Here is a 19054-nt window from a genome sequence, read left to right as displayed (position 1 = left end):
AAAAACTTTTATAGATAAAAATAGTTGCAACATCATTTGAATGATCTACCAGCTTCTGCCAATCTGAACAGGTATACTTTGTATTCATCTTGGTCTTCTTCTCAGAGGTATGACATTTCTATTCCTCAATATTTATTAATAGGATTATTTAATGTTTATAATGTGGAGAGAATGATGTGCCTAGGATTTCTTGGTATTTCTTCATTGATTATATATCTATATCCATATGTATCTTTATCTACTTAGACACATATCTATATACAAATACATGCATCTATTTATACCTGTGTCTCCATTTCTTATTTGAAATGCCCTTATTTCCTCTTCACACTCTTTCCTCTTGTTGTTAATTTTAGATGCAATCAACTATTTAATTTAGTGAGGAATTGATTATCTAAATCAGAGAGCACATGACATTTGCTTTCTTTTTACCAACTTCCAATAAAAAAACAGCTTATTAGAACTGTAATAGGAAATTTAATGTGTAAGAGAAGCAAGGAAGTCTTAATATAATTAATGAGTATCACACATTCATAAAATAGATATTAAATGGAATTTTCACACTTGTATATTTGTAATGTAGAGATGGCAGCATGGAATCCCTGCAAAATACAGGGTCAGCCTCACCCAGAATTCCAGGGGACCCCCCCTGGAGAACTTTGGGTGAGGGGACAGTTGAGAAGGGTTTGGACAGTTGCTTCTGGGGGATTGATGTGGGCAGTACACACTGCTTACTGCTCCTGACTTGGGGGTTTACCTGAGACGGCCATTGTGACTAAGCCATCATGGTTTCTATTCAGGAATTAGTCTGCTTTGTAGGGTTAATCTTTACCAACATCAATACAACAACTATTTATTGATTTAGTGATTAGAAATATTCACTATTAGCAAGAGAGACAGTTTAGCCAAAGACCCTTCACCCCCTCCTGTGTGGGGGGGGGAAGGGCGGCTTCAACCTAACAGATCAGGGTACCTTTTCTTTATTTAAAACCTAATTACCCCCTCTAGCTTTTCCTTTTCCTTCTTAATATAAGCTTTACCTACAATATCTGTGCCTGGAATTATTTGGGGATACTCACAGCTCATAGTTATCACCTAGCTTGAATCCTCTCAGCAGCCAGTTTTAAGAAGATCAGATCCATCTCAGTCCTTAACATTTAGATAACTAGGTTCTACTTATTCCTCTATCAGACCTGTAGGGAATATAATTTAAAGAAAGGGAACATCATTGAAGTTCAGCTTCAATAGAAACTTACCAGAAGTACCTCAGTGAGTCTCCATTATCCCAACTGAAACCTCAACTGCTTGTGGGGAGGGATTTGAGAACCAGGATTGTCTAACCCCCTCCTTTCTCACTGAAGCCTGTCAGTCAGTGTCAGTGAAAAGAAGTGACTTGAAGGTTACTGGCCCTGAAATAATTATCTGCTTCTCCAAAATATCTGTTATTATTAACATAACAATATTTGACATTGGTTTCTTTTCCTGGTCAAGTCACTTAACTTCTCAGTGTCTAGGAAATTCTAAGACTTTAAATTATAGAAAAGATGTTGACATGCATTGGTAGAAAAAGTTTCTCAACTCTGAAATGTCAATGGAATCAAGGTTCTGGACACAAATATCAATGGCATCATGATTATTTAGCTCTTAATTCAATGAATTACAACAATTTCAATGAATGGAGAAGGCTGCGATATAGAGATTAAAGAACAAAAGATCATGATTCAAATCCTAACCCCATCACATACTACATGTATGACCTGGAGAAATCACTTAATTTTAAACATCACTTTCTTAAACTATACAATGAGGGATAAGATTATAAGGCATGAAAACACCATTCAATTTCTAAACCTGTAGTTCTATGATTAAAAAATCCACTATATGCAATATACAGAGATATGAAAATGCAAAGTTTATAAAAATATCACAGTTCTTCAAGCAGAAAATGTTGTACTATAACATTAGATGATATAATTATTTTATCACTCCAGTTGGCTAATACTATCTGTGAAACTATTCAAAATGAGCCAGCTACTGTAATGCTATTGATTTTTGTGATACAATAAATTTTTTTATGAAATCTACATTTCTTATATCTTAGTGATGTGTATGTTTGAGTGATTTTTCATTACTTATTTGTTTTAGATCCAAAGTATAAAGTATTGCCATTCGTATTTCAAACCTAAATTAATAGAGAGTTTTATATAGTTGATCAAACTATCATTTCTGGAGATATAAAAAGATACTAGAGATAATCCCTGTTCTTAATTAGCTTAAAAATCCAATGGGGGAGATACAATTATGCACATACGTATACATATTTAAAGGGAGAGGTAGAGGAGAGGGAGAGGTCTTTAAAGGATGGTAATAATGAAAGTAAAATTATTAAATATAATTTAATTGCCATTTATAAAATTAACTCTTAGGTTACAAGTCTGTTAGTAGCTTTTAATAATTAAGTTTTAAACAAAATGGAGATAAAGTAAAAAGAGGGAAATGTAGGAAGGAGACAGAAAATATCACCCACCTAAATTACTCTAAGCTGAATAAGGAAGCCCTCCAAGTTGCCAAAATCCTCAAAAAACCCTGGAGCACACAGCAGGCACCAGAAATCCTACTCAAGAACATCTTCCACCTCAGCGCCAACACACACACACAGAGACTTCCCTTGCATCTTACCTTTTTTACTTCTGTCCCCCTTCATCACGGCATGTAAAATGGGATGTGGGATAGGACAGACTTATCTATCTACACAGGATGAATAGGAAATAATTAAAAAAAAAGGATTTCCTCCATCTTCAATCAGTCACACACATTTAGGAGTGAAAGTAGCAAAGCCTGGGTGTAATTTGGAGATTGAGGTATAGCTTGGCATAATCAATGATAAGATACAGGTTTTAGAAATGAAAGAGAGGAGTGTGTAGCATAGAATTGTTTTGCTAAAGGGTCAAGATGAGTTAAGAGAAGGCAGTGTTTAGTACAGGGGAGATAGCCTGAGAGAACTGAATGGTCACGGGACTGAAGGTCACTGCTCAGATTATGGTGAGCAAGGTTATGAAAGAGAAGGCAGAGGGAGAGAAGAAAGGCTAATAGGTTCTGACTGGATAAGGGGATTTTAGAATTCTTCAGCATAGAAGTGGTACATTTGAGGGGGATGGCAATATTAAGCAAATGACTATCTGTAGTTGAGGTGGGGTAGGTACTCATGGGAGGTGAGTAACTTGAAGAACTGAGTAATTAGAGTATTTGAAGGAAAATCAATATGTATATTGAAATCTCCTAGGAGGGTAGGTGTAGGTAAGGAGAAAAAAAAATGTTTGTCACCTCATTGAACAAGGAAGGAGAGTGATCTGAACTTCTATAGAAAGCAAATGTCAAAAAATTGATCGGATGGCAGATATGAATAGTATTAACCTTAATGCAAGAGAAGTTACTGAGTAACTAAGGAAGGAAGATGAGAATCTGGAAGTGGTGATGGAGAGCAAGAAACTTCAATTTTCCTGTCACAACTAGTGAGCAGAGGAGAAGGAGTGAAACCGCATCCAGTACTGGTGCAAAAATGGTAGCCAGGGAGAACACATCATCAGAAGAAAGTCAGGCTTCAGTAATAGCTAATAGATAGCAGGAGTGGGAAAGGAACATTTAAGATGAAAGGAAGTTTATTGCCTAAGGAATAGGTATTCCAGAGGGCAGGGTGGAAGATCTGGGTGGACTTGGATTGAAACTTTGAGGTGGGAGGGTTTGAGGAGTATGGAAATGAAGAATTAGGTTGTATGGAGTATGGAATTGGGTATTCAGAGTCACCTGATGCATTCATCTATCCCATTTATTCTATTTATGCAATATTTCTTCCCCCCATTTCTTCCTCTACTCCCATTGCTACCTCACTAACCTAAACTCCTCTCATCTCTTGTCTGGAATAGGGAAATTTCCTCTTAATTGATCTAAAATCCCACTTGTGCCTTCCTTTCTCCTCTCTAATTTGTTACTTCTTTACTTATTTACAACAGTATGGTGATAAGAGTCAACACACCTCTCAAGAGACAATTTTTGATTTTTCAAGTTGACTATTAATACTTATTCAGAAAATGCTACAAATAAGGGCTTGATTTTTTTTGAGTAAAAAGTTATTTTAATCAATGATTTATCCATATAATTGAAATAAGTACCAAAGCAGGAAGGAAATGTTTCTCATACTGACATGATTACATTTAGATGATGGTGACAACAACAGGCTGGTCTGGACTGAGGTCCGCTGAGGCCAGAAACTCCTCTCCTTGTCCCTTACATCAAGTGAAGCTGGCCATTTCTGTCACAATTTTTGAATTTTTGGCAATTTTTTCAGCACACAGGATGGCTTCTTCAACCAGCTAGTCCACAGGGAAAATTTTGCTGACGAGGCCTGCTTGCTTGGCTTCTTGAGCTGAGATTCGGTCACCTGTAAGAACCATCTCCATTGCCAAGGACTTTCCAACCACTCAGGTAAGTCTCTGAGTTCCCCCCGCACCTGGGATGGTCCCTATTAGGATCTCTGGCTGTCCAAATTGAGCTTTCTTTCCAGGGTAGATGATGTCGCACATCATAGCAAGCTCACAGCTCCCCCTCTCCCCCAAAGTGCGTAGCCATTGACAGCTGCTATTATTGGCTTCTTGAGCTGGGTGATCTGGTCCCAGTTCTTTAATAACGTCCCTGAGTAAAAAGCCTGGAAAGTTTTATCCTGCATCTCCTTGATATCTGCTCCAGCTGCAAATGCCTTTTCTGAACCCATCAGGATGATGGCTCCTATAGATGGATCCTCTTGAAATGTCTCCAGGGCCTGGTTGATCTCCCCAATCAGGCCCTGGCAAAGTGCATTCAGGGCCTTCGGCGGATTCAGCTGGATTAGCCCCACATTATTATTCTTCCCTTTCTTTTCAGTAAGGATGTATTCAAAGTTACCACCCGCAGCGTAGATGCAGGCCGGGACAGCCAGGGGCAGCTGCGGAGCAGGGCGGGCCCAGGAAACAGCAGCGTGGACAGAGAGGCCATGGTTTGCAAACTCCCAGGAATACAGTCACAGTCACTAGTCAGGGAGCAGGTAGGGTCTCTCTCGGGCTTGATTTTTTTTTGAGATTTTTCTAGACTTAATAATGTACTTGAGAAAAATGTTAATAGTGCCGTTTAAATTTTAAGCTCTTTTTGATGCCTCCTTTTTATGTAGACCAGAATACAAACTTCTTAACATGGCATTTAAGATTCTTATAAGTCTATACCTAATCCACCTTTTATGATATTTTAATATTATTCCCTTTCACATCCTCTTTGTTCCAACCAAAGGATGAGTAGCTATTTCCTAGTATGGATCTGACCTTCAAATTTTGTGCAATTTACAGCACCTGTTTTCATTACTGGGCTAGATTCTGTCCTCATCTCTCTGTCTGGGAAATCCTTTTCTTATTTCTAAACAACTAACAAAAAAGCAACAAAGAGACCTTTCTTTAGCATTCATTTCAGTCACCACCTCCTCCATATAATCTCCACTTCCTCCTCCAGCTGAAAGTAACCTCTCTCTACTCAAACATTTTCATGAAAAATTTTCCTCATCCCTCCTTTATCCCTATCATATGCTACTGTTTGTCAGATTTCTTTCTGTACATATTGAGCTCATTAAGGCCAAAAACCATACCATTTTCCCAATTTTTAACAATACCTAATGCATAATGTTGACTTAATAGGTATATTTTTTCTAGAAAAATGCTTTTGTAAATGAAATAGAACAAGACAAACTTAAGACAACTCATAGAAAAAAGGTTAACTCCCACATCTGTCTCACAACTCTGCGAAATGTTTATATGGAATATCCATCTCATGAAAACCAACATGCTTTCTCCCTTGAAATGTCATCCAGGTTTTTTCCAAGAAGATCTCTGGACTGCCCGTTTTTCTTGGATTGTCTTCCGAAGGTTTTGTCAGTTATAAGATGACAGGATAAAAACCCCAGAGTTCTTTCAAATATCAGGGGAAAGGAAAATAAACCACAGCCCCCTCCCCGTATTCCTAATTTAGAGGGGCAATGAGACCTCTTCCACACTGACAAATGATGACAAGATGGACAATAGGGGAACAAGGCACCTGAGCACTGGAGACTCTGGCATTCCAGAAGAATCCCCAAACTGTGCATGTTCCTTATGCCATATGACATCCATGTCAAACCATAAAACACACCTCCACCTGAATTTGGCCATGCCTATTCCCAGAGTTTTGATAAGGGGTGAAGACTTCTCTGTAATGGGAGATGACAAGCTCCCAGATCCTAAAATATATATACAAACCTCGTTTCACACCTCGTGTTGCTACTAATACCTGGGGTTGCTGCTCCACAGATGGGATTATGACATTACCTATTGGACTATTCCATCACCATGAGAGCTGCTATTCCAAAAACTCCAGGGCTGCTACTCCATCAAATCAAGGCTTTGGAGCTACTCTTCTATCCTTGGAGCTGCTCCTACATGTTGGGAGAGCTGCTTTTATATCACCTTGAGAAAGGCTACTTTACTAGCCCCTTGTCCAGTGATCGAGAACCTATGGCACAGATGCCATAAATGACACACAAAGCACTCTCTGTGGGCACAAGACTTCCCCTCCAGGAGTCAATATTAGAAAGGTAGAGGGCTGTGGGTGGAGCTGTTCCCCTCCCCCTCTCCACCTTGCCTGATGACATTGTTTCATGTCCCCACTCCTCTGTCCAGCAGCCCAATGGGAATGTATAGGGTGTAAGGTAGGCGGCTCACAGGTGGTACAGCTGGATGGGAGCAGAGTGCTCAGGCCATTGCCATTCCCTTCTCTATATTGGCTGAGGATATCCCCCACTTTTTCCTCCCTTTTGTCCAGCAACCCAAAAGGAACACTTTCTCCCTTCTCTGTGTGGGATAAAAGGGGAGCGTCAGGCATGCTGGGCACTTGGTTGGGGGGGGGCACAATACTTGGTCTGGGAGATTGGATGGGGGTGGGGACCAGCACTTCTGTCTCTAAAAGGTTCACCATCAAATCCTTAGGTTAATCCATCAACTTTAGGGCTACCTGAGTATCCACTAGCTATTTGTCTATCATACCACCATAAACCTCTTTTTTGTTTTCCAAATAAAATTCTTTTCTCATTTCTGTATTGAATGGACTTTGAGTCTTCCATTCTTGGAGCAAGACCCTGCTACAAGCTTGGATGTGTTTCTTCCACAACAGGTTCTATTTTTGACTCTGGGTAGTTCATATTCTTTATCCTCCTCACTTTCACTGCCCTCCTCAGATTTACTGTCCTCTTTCTTGGAATTCTTACTCTTTTTATTTTGTCATTTGGGAAAAGTTTAGGAAAATATTTTAGCTGGGTAACTACAGCTTTAGATGGAGTGACTCCTTTCATGCCTGATTTAATGATAGCTTTGGCTAGAATAACCACTTTCTTGTCAATGTCTATGACTGACTTTTTTTTTATAAACCCTTGTACTTCGGTGTATTGTCTCATAGGTGGAAGATTGGTAAGGGTGGGCAATGGGGGTCAAGGGACTTGCCCAGGGTCACACAGCTGGGAAGTGGCTGAGGCCGGGTTTGAACCTAGGACCTCCTGTCTCTAGGCCTGACTCTCACTCCACTGAGATACCCAGCTGCCCCAATAACTGACTTTTTATCAGAAGTTAATTTTCCTTTCTTGATTATTGTGATAGTAAAAAATGGTTTTCTTAACTCATGCTACCTTTGCTGATTTAGCCACTGCCTTCTTGATTTTCTTCTGAAGTACTATAAACACCTCTGCTACCTTCCTCTTCATCATTTGTCATTTCCTCATTTTCACTGTCCCCTATTTTCTTGGGGAAGAGGATCCATTTTCTTTTGCTCACCTCAATTTTTAGTAGGCTTCTTGAGGTTTACCATGGTAGTGTTACAATGTCAGTATTGGTGGAGAGGATTGGGAGGAGCTTGGGAGCAGCTTACAGAGCTGTCAGAGCCTGAGAAGAAAGAGTGAGCCTGTCTTCTCAGAATGACAATAAAAGGAAGTTAATAAATGTCTGCTGAACTAAATTATGTTTTTTGTTTGCTTCAATGCTTTAAAATTTTGTCGATTTACACATGGGCCCACCTCTATTAACATAGCTATAATTTCATTATGACTTGTAGAAACTCAGTCAGAAAACTGGTCAATAGATGTTCATTAAAAGATACTGCAGGCCAAGATGGCAGAGTAGAAACAAGGAAACCTCAAACCACCATGGGCATCCTCTCTAGCCAACCTTAAAATAATGTCTCAAATCAAATATAGGAGTGAAAGAACCAAGAAGAGGACAGAATGAAGCAAATTTCATGCAGAGAACAAGGTAAAAGGTAAGCAGAGAGCACCTAGTTCACTGGATTGATAGGTGAGCAGAAACACCAGGAACTATACCAAGGAGTATAGTGCAAGGCAACAGGCCAAATCTACTGTTTCGGTTTCTGAATCTGGGCCCAAGCCAACATCAGACCCTGAAAATCTGTCTAAGCCAATGGCAGTGCAACAGTGCAACAGCACCCACACCCATATGGGGGAAAGGTAGGAAGGAGAAAGAGAATCTGGAACTCAAAACTTTTTATAAGTAATATATTATGTTTTTTAATTACTGTTAAAAAGCAATTTCAACACTCATTAAAAGGAATTTCAGACTTCCTGGTTAAGATGACAGCAGAGTAAAAAGCAGCTGCATAACCTCTCCTAACCAAAACATTCAGGACTCCTCAAGAAGATATGAAAACAAATCCAGAGGAACAAAGGGACCCCTCAACAGGGCACAACATTGGAGGTACGTGGAATTGGGGCATTTCCATCCTATAAAGGGGTGAAACAGCTCTCATTAAACCTCGAGCTGAGTTCCTCTTTAAGGAAGACTATTCACTATTATAGTATTCACTACTATAGTAAATAGAAGAATTATTCATAGGGAGAGTTTGGAATACTAAATGGTCTAAGATGACATGGGGGTGGGAAAGAGGGAGGTGAATAGTAGAGGACACCAAGAGAAACTTGAATGAATAAGAAAAATAGGATATTATATTACACACAAAGAGGGCATGGGAAGTGGAAGTGATGAATACTATTATAAGAAGGAGAGGAAGAGAGCATTAAGAGGAAATATTTAAACTTTACTCTCAGTGTAATTAACCCTGAGAGGGAAGAGTAGCTTTATCCATTGGGATATAAAGCTCTATTTAACACTACTGAGAAAGTCAGAAGGGATAATCCAAAAAGAGCAGGGGAGTGGGGAGGTCATAAAAGGGAGGGGAGAAGAAGGTGGAGGGACTTCATTAGGCCTTAAAATAAAAAGAGGAGAATAATAAGGGAGGGGGTAGAAAGGGAAGTAAATCAAGGGAGGAGACAAGGGTTACTGGCATAAAGCAAAACACTGTTTTAAAAGGAAATAGTGTAAGAAGAAGGGGTAGAACTAGGACAGGATACCAAAATGTCAGCAAAAACACAACTGATAATTATAACTTTTAATATGAATGGGATGAACTCACTCATAAAACAGAAGCAAATAGCAGAGTGGATTAGAAACCAAAATCCTACCATGTGTTGTCTACAAGAAACACATATAAGGCAGGTAGACATACACAAGTTTAAGGTTAAGGGCTTGAGCAAAATCTTTTGGGCGTCAAATGAGAAAAAGAAGGCAGGAGTGGCTATTATGATTTCTGACAAAGCCAAAGTAAAAATAAGATATGATTAAAAAAGACAGGGAAGGTCATTACATCCTGACTAAAGGCAGTATAAACAATGAGGAAATAACACTGCTCAATATGTACACACCAAGTAGCATAGCATCCAAAATCATAAAGTAGAAACTGGCAGAGGTCAAGAAGGAAATAGATAGTAAAACCATAATAGTGGGAGATCTAAATATTCCTCTTTCTCATCTAGATAAATCAAACCAAAAAAAAAAATAAATAAGAAAGAGGTAAGAGATGTGAATGAAGTCCTAGAAAAATTAGATTTAATTGATATGTGGAGAAAAATAAATAGGGACAAAAAGGAATACACCTTCTTTTCAGCTGCACATGGTACATTCACAAAGATAAACCATGTAATAGGGCACAGAAACATTGCAAACAAATGCAAAAGAGCAGAGAAAATAAATGTAATCTTCTCAGACAATAATGCAATAAAAACAATAATTAGTAAGGGCACCTGGACAGGCAAATCAAAAACTAATTGGAAATTAAATAATATGATTCTCCAAAACCAATTTGTCAAAGAAGAAATAATAGAAGCAATCAACAATTTCATGGAAGAGAATGACAATGATGAGACATCCTACCAAACTCTGTGGGATGCAGCCAAGGCAGTACTCAGGGAGAAATTTATATCTTTGAGTGTATATATTAAGAAATTAGGGAGGGCAGAAATTAAAGAATTGGGCATGCAACTCAAAAAACTAGAAAGCGAGCAAATTAAAAATCCCCAGATGAAAACTAAATTAGAAATACTAAAAATTAAGGGAGAAATTAATAAAATTGAAAGGAAAAGAACTATTGAATTAATAAATAAGACTAGAAGCTGGTATTTTGAAAAAACAGATAAAATAGACAAAGTATTGGTCAATCTAATAAAAAAAGGAAAGAAGAAAACCAAATTGACAGTGTCAAAGAAGAAAAGGGAGACCTCACCTCTAATGAAGGGGAAATTAAGGCAATCATTAAAAACTTTTTCACCCAATTATATGACAATAAATATAACAATTTAGGAGATATGGATGAATATTTACAAAACTATAAATTGCCTAGATTAACAGCAGAAGAAATAGAATACCTAAATAATCCCATATCAGAAAAAGAAATTAAACAAGCCATCAAAGAACTCCCTAAGAAAAAATCTCCAGGGCCTAATGGATTCACAAGTGAATTCTATCAGACATTCAAAGAGCAACTAATCCCAATACTATACAAATTATTTGATATGATAAGCAGAGAAGGAGTCCTACCAAATTCCTTTTATGACACAAATATGGTACTGATTCCAAAGCCAGGGGGATCAAAAACAGAGAAAGAAAACTACAGACCAATCTCCCTAATGAACATAGATGCAAAAATCTTAAATAGAATACTAGCAAAGAGACTCCAGCAAGTTATTAAGAAGATCATCCACCATGATCAGGTGGAATTTAGACCAGGAATGCAGGGATGGTTCAACATTAGGAAAACCATCCACATAATTGACCATATCAACAGTCTAACCAACAAAAATCACATGATTTTCTCAATAGATGCTGAAAAAACCTTTGACAAAATACAGCATCCATTCCTATTGAAAACACTGAAAAGTATGGGAAAAGAAGGACCTTTCCTAAAAATAATAAACAGTGTATACCTAAAACCATCAACAAGCATCAAATGCAATGGAGATAAATTAGAAGCCTTCCCAGTAAGATCAGGAGTGAAACAAGGATTCCCATTATCTCCTCTATTATTTAACATTGTACTAGAAACACTAGCAGTTGCAATTAGAGAAGAAAAAGAAATTGAAGGTATCAAAATAGGCAAGGAGGAGACTAAGCTATCATTCTTTGCAGATGATATGATGGTCTACTTAAAGAATCCTAGAGAATCAACTAAGAAGCTAGTAGAAATAATCAACAACTTTAGCAAAGTTGCAGGATACAAAATAAATGCACATAAATCATCAGCATTTCTATATATTTCCAACAGATCAGAGCAGCAAGAGGTAGAAAGAGAAACACCATTTAAAATCACCCTAGACAATATACAGTACTTAGGAATCTATCTACCAAAACAAACAAAGCAATTATATGAAAATAACTACAAAACACTTTCCAAACAAATAAAGCTGGATCTCAACAATTGGAAAGCCATAGATTGCTCATGGGTAGGACGAGCTAACATAATAAAAATGACCATTCTACCCAAATTAATTTACCTATTTAGCACCATACCTATCAAATTACCAAAAAACGTCTTTACTGAATTAGGAAAAATTATTACAAATTTCATTTGGAATAACAAGAGGTCAAGAATATCAAGGGAAATAATGAAAAAAATGTGAAGGAAGGGGGCCTAGCAGTACCAGATATTAAACTATGCTATAAAGCAGCAGTGATTAAAACAATATGTTGGAGGTTCTGGGTTAAGATGGTGGCAGAGTAAAAAGCAGCTGCTTGACTTCTCCTAACCCACGCATATAGGACTCTTCAAGAAGACATAAAAACAAATCCAGAGGAAAGAAGGGACCCCAAAACAGGGAGCAGCATCGGAGGTACGTGGAAACGGGGCATTTTCATGCTATAAAGGGGTGAAACAGCTCCCACAAAAACACGAGCAGAGCAACCCCCTCCCCCACCCCCACACCACCTACCGCGCCAAAGCCAGAGCACAGGAGTTCGGAGCAGGTTTGGGGCACCCATTGGGTCATTGGCAGCTCACCAGGGCTTGTTCCTGGGAGCAGCAAGACTTGGGAACCCCCCCCATCGGGAGTCAGAGGAACTCGCAGACTCTGAGCACAGACCCTGAGCCCAGACCAGGAGCACAAGCCCAGTTGAAGGGGCTGACACAGGCTCTCCCTGAGGCACTGATTAAAGGGCTGACTGGGGTGTGGACTAAGGGGCTGATCCTGAGTGCAGGAGAGGACCTTGAGTGGGGACCCAGTGCAGAGAGGTCCTTGACTGTGGAAGCAGCTCCCTGAGATTGTTAAAGGAGCTTCATACATCACAGCAGCAAGAGGTAGAAAGAGAAACACCATTTAAAATCACCCTAGACAATATAAAATACTAAGAATCTATCTACCAAAATAAACACAGGAATTATATGAAAACAACTACAAAACACTTTCCAGACGATTAAAACTAGATCTAAACAATTGGAAAAACATTGATTGCTCATGGGTAGGACGAGCTAAGATAATAAAAATGACCCTTGTACCCAAATTAATTTACCTATTTAGTGCCATACCTATCAAACTACCAAAAATCTTTTTCACTGAATTAGGAAAAACTATAACAACGTTCATTTGGAATAACAAAAGATCAAGAATATAAAGGGCGATAATGAAAAAAAAATGTGAAGGAAGGGGGCCTAGCAGTACCAGATATTAAACTATACTATAAAGCAGCAGTCATCAAAACAGTATGGTACTGGCTAAGAGACAGAAGGGAGGATCAGAGGAATAGACTTGGGGTAAGTGACTTCAGCAAGACAGTATATGATAAACCCAAAGAGCCCAATTTTTGGAACAAAAATCCACTATTTGACAAAAACTGCTGGGAAATTTGGAAAACAATATGGGAGAGATTAGGTTTAGATCAACATCTCACACCCTACACCAAGATAAATTCAGAATGGGTGAATGACTTGAATATAAAGAGGGAAACTATAAATAAGTTAAGTGAACACAAAATAGTATACTTGTCAGATCTCTGGGAAAGGAAAGATTTTAAAACCAAGCAAGAGTTAGAGAAAATTACAAAATGTAAAATAAATTATTTTGATTATGTAAAACTAAAAAACTTTTGTACAAAAAAAACCAATGTAGCCAAGATCAGAAGGGAAACAACAAACTGGGAAAAAATCTTTATAACAAAAAACTCTGAAAAGGGTCTAATTACTCAAATATATAAGGAGTTAAATCAATTGTATAAAAAATCATGCCAATCCCCAATTGATAAATGGGCAAGAGACATGAATAGGAAATTTTCAGGCAAAGAAATCAAAACTATCATTAAGCACATGAGAAAGTGTTCTAAATCTCTAATAATTAGAGAAATGCAAATCAAAACAACTCTGAGGTATCACCTCACACCTAGAAGATTGGCTAAAATGAAAGAAGGGGAGATTAACGAATGTTGGAGGGGATGTGGCAGAATTGGGACATTAATGCATTGCTGGTGGAGCTGTGAACTAATCCAAGCATTCTAGAGGGCAATTTGGATCTATGCTCAAAGGGCTATAAAAAATGCCTGCCCTTTGATACCATTCCTGGGCTTGTACCCCAAAGAGATCATAGATAAACAGACTTGCACGAAAATATTTATAGCCGTGCTTTTTGTGGTGGCAAAAAACTGGAAAATGAGGGTATGTCCTTCAATTGGGAAATAAATGGCTGAACAAACTGTGGTATATGCGGGTGATGGAATACTATTGTGCTAAAAGGAATAATAAACTGGAGGAATTCCGTGTGAACTGGAAAGACCTCCAGGAACTGATGCTGAGTGAAAGGAGCAGAGCCAGAAGAACATTGTACACAGAGACTGATATTTTTTTTTTATCCTGGGACTCCATTCTAGTAGCATAGGGCCACAACCAGTAGGCAGTGGGTCCCACAGTCGCTCAGCGTCACCTAGCTGGGAAGTGTCTTAGCCCGGATTTGAACCTAGGACCTTTTGCCTCTAGGCCTGGCTCTCAATCCACTGAGCTAGGCCAGCTGCCCCTACTTTAGGCTGCAGTTTCTTTAGCAGATGTAGTTTTTACAGGGTGGGGTTGCTAGCCCCACGCTGAACCTAGGACCTCCAGTCTCTAGGCCTGGCTCTCAATCCACTGAGCCACCCAGCTGCCTGATGCAGAGTGAAAGGAGCAGAGCCAGAAGAACATTGTACACAGAGACTGATATACTGTGGTAAAATCAAATGCAATGGACTTCTGTACTAGCAGCAATGCAATGACCCAGGACAATTCTGAGGGATTTATGGAAAAGATTGCTACCCACATGCAGAGGAAGAACAGTAGGAGAGGAAACACAGAATAAAATCAACTGCTTGAATACATGGGATGATGAGGACATGATAGGGGATCGAACGTACCATACCAATGCAACTATCAACAATTGGGAAATAGGTCTTGATTAATGACACATATTAAAACCAGTGGAAATGCATATCGGCCAGGGGAGGGGGAAGTTCAGGGAGTGAAGGGGAAAGTAAGAGCATAAATCTTGTAACCATGTTAACTTTTCTAAAATATAAATAATAATAAATGTTTAAAATAAAAAAAAAACAATATGGTACTGGCTAAGAGATAGAAGGGAGGATCAGTGGAATCGACTTGGGGTAAATGACATCAACAAGACAGTTTATGATAAACCCAAAGGGCCCAACTTTTGGGACATGAATCCACTATTTGACAAAAACTGCTGGGAAATTTGGAAAACAATATGGGAGAGATTAGGTTTAGATCAACATCTAACACCCTACTCCAAGATAAATTCAGAATGGGTGAATGACTTGAATATAAAGAGGGAAACTATAAATAAGTTAAGTGAACACAGAATAGTATACTTGTCAGATCTCTGGGAAAGGAAAGATTTTAAAACCAAGCAAGAGTTAGAGAAAATTACAAAATGTAAAATAAATTATTTTGATTATATTAAAATAAAAAGCTTTTGTACAAAAAAAAACAATGTAGTCAAAATCAGAAGGGAAACAACAAATTGGGAAAAATTCTTTATAACAATAAACTCTGACAGGGGTCTAATTACTCAAATATACAAGGAGTTAAATCAATTATATAAAGAATCAAGCCATTCCCCAATTGATAAATGGACAAGAGACATGAATAGGCAATTTTCAGGTAAAGAAATCAAAAGTATCAATAAGTACATGAGAAAGTGTTCTAAATCTCTTATAATTAAGGAAATGCTAATCAAAACAACTCTGAGGTATCATCTCACACCTAGCAGATTGGCAAAATGATAGAAGGGGAGAATAATGAATGTTCGGGGGGATGTGTCAAAATTGGGACATTAATGCATTGCTGGTGGAGCTATGATCTGATCCAACCATTCTGGCTGGCAATTTGGATCTATGCTCAAAGGGCTATAAAAGAATGCCTGCCCTTTGATCCAGCCATACAATTGTTGGGTTTGTACCCCAAAGAGATCATAGATAAACAGAATTGCATGAAAATATTTATAGCTGTGCTTTTTGTGGTGGCAAAAAACTGGGAAATTAGGGTATGCCCTTCAATTGGGGAATGGCTGAACAAATTGTGGTATATGCTGGTGATGAAATACTATTGTGCTCAAAGGAATAATAAACTGGAGGAATTCCATGTGAACTGGAAAGACCTCCAGGAATTGATGCAGAGTGAAAGAGCAGAGCCAGAAAGAGCATTGTACACAGAGACCAATACTCTGTGGTAAAATCGATTGTAATGGACTTCTGTACTAGCAGGAATGCAATGACCCAGGACAGTTCTGAGGGACCTATGGAAAAGAACACTACCCACATTCGGAGGAAGAACTACAGGAGTGGAAATAGAGGAAAAACACCCTCTTGAACACATGGTTTGAGGTGGACATGATTGGGGATGTAGACTAGAAACTACCACACCAATGCAACTATCAACAATTTGGAAATAGGTCTTGATCAATGTCACATGTTAAAACCAGTGGAAATATGCATCATCTATGGGGGAGGGGACCTCAGGGGGTGAAGGGGAAAGAGCATGCATTATGTTACCATGTTAACTTTTCTAAAAAATAAATATTAATAAATGTTTAAAAAATTGAATTTCAAACCCTTCTACCATCTCATTCCCTCTCTCTAACTCACTGTCCCCACCACATGGCAAGGAAATTGACATAGATTTTATGTGTGCAATCATGTAAAACAGTTTTTCCCTATTAGTAGTTCTGTGGAAAAAGGAAGAAGGAAGAAGGAAGAAGAAAAAGGAAGAAGGAGGAGGAGGAGAATGACAGCAATGAAACAAGGAGGAGGAGGAGGAAAACTAGCTTTTGGTTTGCATTCAAACTTTAGCAGTTCTTTCTTTGGAGGAGGATTATATATTTTGTCTTGAATCTCTTGGTTTGCTTTAGATCCCTGTATCAATCAGAATAACCATGTCATTTACAGTTGTTCATCAAAAAATATTGCTGTTACAGTGTGCCATGTTATTCTGGTCCTGCTTATTTCATTTTGTATCAGTTCATGTACAGCTTTCCAGGTTTTTTGAAATGTTGTTGCTTGTCATTTCTTATAGCAAAATAGTATTCTATTATAATCATATACCAAAACTTGTTCGGCCATTCCCTAATTGATAGACAGCTCCTCAATTTCTTATTCTTTGCTACTACATAAAAAGTCTTTCAATGGTAGAAATTAGGTACAGATCAACATCTCACACCATATACTAAGATAAATTCAAATTGGGTAACTAACTTAAATATAAAGAAGGAAATTATAAACAAATTAGGTGAACATAAAATAGTATACCTGTCAGATCTATGGGAAAAGAAGGAATTTAGACCAAGCACGAGATAGAGAACATTATAAAATATAATATGAATAATTCTGAATATATTATATTAGAAAGTTTCTGTACAAACAAAACCAATGCAACCAAAATTTAAAAGGGAAGCAACAAATTGGGGAAATATTTTATAGCAAATATCTATGACAAAGATCTAATATCTCAAATTTGTATGGAGCTACGTCAATTGTACAAAAAATCAAGCCATTCCTCAATTGACAAATGGTCAAGGGACATGACTAGGCAGTTGTCAGATAAAGCAATCAAAATTATCAATAAGCACATGAAAAAGTGTTCTAAATCCCTCATAATTAGATAAATACAAATGAAAACAATGCCAAGATACTACCTCACAACTAGCAGATTGAACAGTATGACACTAAAAGAAAATAATAAATGTTGGACGGGTTGTGGCAAAATTGGAACACTAATGCATTGCTGGTGGAGTTGTGAATTAATCCAACTATTCTGGAATGCAATTTGGAATTTTGCACAAAGGGCTTTAAAAGTATGCATACCCTTTGGTCCAGCAATACCACTATTGGTTTTGTACCCCAAATAGATAATAATGAAAAATGTTTGTACAAAAATATTCATAACTATGCTCTTTGTGGTGGCAAAATATTGGAAAATGAGGGGCTGTTCCTTGATTGGAGAATGGCTGAACAAATTTTGGTGTCTGACGGTGATGGAACACTAGTGTGCTATAAGAAGTGATAAATTGGAGGATTTCTATATGAATTGGAAAGACCTCCAGGAACTAATGTAGAGTTTTTTTTTTCATAATTGCTAAAAAGAGAGATACAAGCAGAACCAAAAGAATACTGTTCACTGAAGGGGATACATTATGAAACTATCCAATGTGATGGACTTTACTATGAGTAGTAATACAGTAAACCTGGATATTCCTAAGGGACTTTTGAGAAAGAATGCTCTTCACATTGAGAGAAAGACCTATGGGAATAGAAATGCAAATGAAAAACTTACGATTTATTACTCATCATTTGTGTATATGGGTATATAATTTGGAGTTTCAGGTTTAAAAGATTGCTCTATGGTAAAAATGAATAATGCGGAAATAGCTATCAAATGGTAACATTTGTACAACACAGTGGAATTGCTTGTCAACTCTGGGAGGGGAGAGGGAAAGAGAATGAATCATGTAAATGTGGGAAAATATTTTTTTAAAATAAAAGAGAATTATATTTAAAAAATAAAGGAGCTAACAGTAAAAAAAAAGATATTCAGTAAATGTTTTTATATGGATAGGTCTTTATTCCCCCTTTTTGTAATTTTCCTTATTTCTTTGGGAAACAGATCAAGTAGTGCTATTGCTAGATCAGAGTATGAACAGTTTTTAGCTCCTTTGGGTTTAGTTCAAAATTGCTTTCCAGAATGATTATATCAATTTACAAGCCCACCAACAGTGTATGTGTCCCAATTTTCCCAAATCTCAAGCAACATTTATTATTTTTTTCATAATGGCTAATAAGATAGATACAGAGTGGTACCTCAGAGTAGTTTTAGTTTTTAATTCTTTAGTAAAAAGTGATTCAGAACATTTTTTCACATGACTATAGATATCTTCAATTTCTTCAAATGAAAACTGCCTCCTTGTATACATTGACCATTTTTCAATTGGAGAATGATTTATATTTTTTATAAATTTTATTCAGTTATTCATATATTCAAGAAATGAAAACTTTGTCAGATACTTGTTATAAAAAATCCCAACTTTCTTTTTCCTTTTCATCTTGCATTCATTGTTTTATAAAAAATACAAAACTATAATTTAATATAA

The 19054-nt window shown here is 37.6% G+C and overlaps 1 pseudogene; it reads right to left on the bottom strand.

Annotated features, from left to right (window-relative positions):
- Positions 1-4289: 4289 nt before the first annotated feature.
- Positions 4290-5028, bottom strand: LOC123234021 (annotated as a pseudogene).
- Between the last annotated feature and the right edge of the window lie 14026 nt (positions 5029-19054).

The sequence above is a fragment of the Gracilinanus agilis genome, chromosome 2 (assembly GCF_016433145.1).
Source record: "Gracilinanus agilis isolate LMUSP501 chromosome 2, AgileGrace, whole genome shotgun sequence".
In the NCBI taxonomy this organism is placed as follows: domain Eukaryota; kingdom Metazoa; phylum Chordata; class Mammalia; order Didelphimorphia; family Didelphidae; genus Gracilinanus; species Gracilinanus agilis.
Note: the sequence above shows the minus strand (reverse complement) of the source record. Positions and strands in the feature narration are given on the sequence as shown.